The sequence below is a fragment of the Paralichthys olivaceus genome, chromosome 17 (assembly GCF_024713975.1).
Source record: "Paralichthys olivaceus isolate ysfri-2021 chromosome 17, ASM2471397v2, whole genome shotgun sequence".
Taxonomy (NCBI): domain Eukaryota; kingdom Metazoa; phylum Chordata; class Actinopteri; order Pleuronectiformes; family Paralichthyidae; genus Paralichthys; species Paralichthys olivaceus.
In genome coordinates this window covers 20,560,050-20,563,229 of record NC_091109.1, presented here as the reverse complement: position 1 = coordinate 20,563,229, position 3,180 = coordinate 20,560,050, and the positions used below count along the sequence as shown (strand labels likewise).

The 3,180-nt window shown below is 40.6% G+C and overlaps 1 long non-coding RNA gene across 1 annotated transcript; it reads right to left on the bottom strand.

The window, feature by feature from the left end:
• Window positions 1-1,211: 1,211 nt before the first annotated feature.
• On the bottom strand, window positions 1,212-3,045 carry LOC138405341 (uncharacterized). The gene is made up of 4 exons (XR_011239058.1): window positions 3,000-3,045; window positions 2,767-2,870; window positions 1,959-2,079; window positions 1,212-1,342 (listed from the first exon to the last, which is right to left on the bottom strand). It is a non-coding gene; the product is annotated as an uncharacterized lncRNA (long non-coding RNA).
• Window positions 3,046-3,180: the final 135 nt, after the last annotated feature.

The following is a 3,180-nucleotide window of genomic DNA, read 5'->3' as shown; positions in this document are numbered from 1 at the left end:
CCCGTCTGTCTCTGAGGTGTTTATGTGCGAAGGGATAATTGGGATAGAAATGAAATGTCACACTTTCACCCTGTCGAAGCCATTCCCCACGTTTAAATACCTTTAAAATACTTCTGTCCTCGTCGTGATTCATTCTGTTTCCTGCCATAATCTTCACAGAGTGTCACATAATAAGAGGAGACAGAGTAACTCAAGACACAAATCTCCCTTTATACCGTTGTTCTTTGCCAGAGTGTCTTTAACACCTGCAGTAAATACCTAAGCCTTCTCTGCTCTCCTAACCTCTTACATACTTTCACTTCCTCCCTCGGCTCTGCAGATTACATCACCTCGTCTGGCTGCCTGCCCCTCCCTTTTCACCTTTGGTCTAAGTAAACTACCTGTTGAGTCATATTCCTGAAGTTAGCCTTTATGTCGCACATTCCTGTGTTGCAATAACTCAACTAGCTTACACTCCCTCTCTTGGAGGGGCGATCTGAATCACTGCAATTACCCTGTTGTATTGAAAATTATTCTCTGAGCATCGCAGAGTTAGAAAACAGTTTCATAAGCACGCTGATACAAAACTAACATGTTTAGAATCATATTTAACACAACGTACTCGTGAGTTTAAGGATCACCTAAACAAGAGTTTATCCCTTTTATTCCGATTTAAGAGTTACATGTTAAATTTCCACACGGTTATTATTTTGTCAGGTATCATTTTATGACGTCAAAGCCTCACCCAGAAACTTGGCAACTGCGAGTTCTATTATACACTTAAAGTATAAGGTTGAGTAATTATCTGAAGTGACCAGTTTTACCTACGAAACACATTTATCACGTTCATACTGAAGGAACGAGGAAAACAAAAAGGAAAAGACGTCAGAGCTGGTGCTTTGCTTTACTCTTGCAGGTTGTGTTTTACTTTCATTGGGAGAAGATCCCAGACAAGGAAACTGAGAAAACATGCAGCATCGTTCATATGAGCTCCAAAATTCAAAATGTTAATTTACAAATTATAGCAAAAATCGCAAAGAATATAAATACAAGCAATGTTGGTAATGTTTTTTATTATTTATGCAAATGAATAGGCTGAGATGAGTAAACAGAAAAAGTTTATGGGAATAGACACATGCAGTATAATACACTTCAAACTTGTGTATAACAGAGTAAACTTCCGATGGTGGTACACAGTAGGAGGTAGCATATAGGATGTAAAAATAACTTTTTCTTCTGTATACTAGGTTAAAATAAAACTGAATGCATTGACATTTATTCCACATTGAATCATTTATGGTTGTTGACAGTTTCAGTGCGTGGGCCGCGGTGTCTCACTCCCCTGCCAGCTGTTCCGTTGCTGCTGGATCGAAGCACAAAGCAGGATCGGGTTGAGAGTAGAAACAATAGGCAATGGAAATATGTTCTGATGCAGGATGGGACATGAACCAAACTAAAGTCAAACAATGCCTAACATTGATTTTTTTCGTCGAAGATGAGTGTTTTTTGGAAACGTTTTGTTTTCTGATTTAACGCTAGAAAGAAATGGCGAGGATGTTTCGCAATCGGTCGAGCGCTGACCTGCCGACCTTCTCGCTCCAAACAGGGTCAAGAGTGCAAGATGTTAGCTTTGTTGTTGTAGGACGTGTTGATGCATTGTCCATTTAGTCTACGATCTTTATATGCAGGATGTCGTTCTTACTTTAACCTCATGAACACTGCTTCAACCCCCATTTCAGGCAGTGACAGACTTCAGTTGGACTTTGTTAACTAGCTGTTCGTGCCTGTGTGGACTCGTTACCACAAAATGGCGAGCAGGTTTTGCATCTTGAGATACATCGAGTCCACACAGACTTGGCGGCGTCTCCACATCAGTAGAGAAACAGAAACAACGCACAATGGTCACCGCGATAAAAAAAGGAAACAAGTTCAAGCAGTCAGACTTTAATATGCACGCGGATAAACCCAGATAATCTTACACAGCATTTATGTTGCAACCTTCTCTGATGCTCTGCTGGCGGCATCGCATCGCACCTCCTCTTCTCACGATGAAATTCACCACACGAGCTTTGGAGACGGCCGTGCAGCAACCACGCCGCCCTACACGGAAACAAACACATGAACACAGATGGAGACGTCACCTGATATTCAACGTCAAATACCTCAGATAGCGTCTTGAGGGTTGCTGGCTCAAATGACACCAAAACAAAAAGAGATTGGCTTTTATTTCAAATCATATTTCTAACCACTAGATAAATTCAATTAAATCTCATGTGTGTGACTCTTTGAAAAAGGGAACAAAGTGTATTATGTCAATATTAGAAATAAACCAAAGGATGAGATGAATTAGCTCAATTAAATGTAATTAAAAATACAGAATACAATACAATCGAAATCTACTCTGTGACCATCCCCACAATCATTTTTTATTTCTGCAGACAATGACTGAGCCGCGTTGTACATGCACGTACACATGACCAGCGAAACAACTCCCAGTGTACGAACGGAGAGAAGCCTCATTTCACCAGAGACCAGAGGTTCTCACTACAGGAGCAGCGTGTGAGGGCGAAGGGTTGCCGTATTGTTCGAGATTCTCATGGGATTCACTGCCAGGGACACAGAGCTTGGAGGGAGGGCCCGTCTTACTTTTATGAATATGAATGAGTATTCAGTTACCTTACACAATAGGAGCTTTCAATATTTGAGGGAAATTTTAATCACAGAAAAGTAGATTTTTGGTTTCACTTCCCGATTATGCGAACGAGTCATCTGCATTTAAACACTGACCTTATTTCAAACATGTGGTTATCACCAAAGTTCCCTTTTTCCTGCTTTGTCCCATGGTGTGGTTTCCAGTGAAGTAACCAAAGAACGTCTTTGTCGTTCTTTACCTGTGACAAACATTATCATCGAACAGTTCATGGAGGTTTAAAGCTGCATTTCTGGATATATATTTTATAAATTATAGAGAAAGAGGAGGGTAAATGAGAATTAAAGCATTAAGGATTATCAGGGCTAACCATGTCACATTCAAGGAACGGTTATGATCTGGAACCTTGAAGTTCCTGACGTGAGTGTGGCTGCTCAGAGGCCAACATGCATTTTTATACCCACAACCTTGAGGAGCTAAAAATAGCCAACGAGCTAAAAATAGTAACAGATGATAGAAGTGGGACTGTCCAGACATGTGACCTTGTTTAC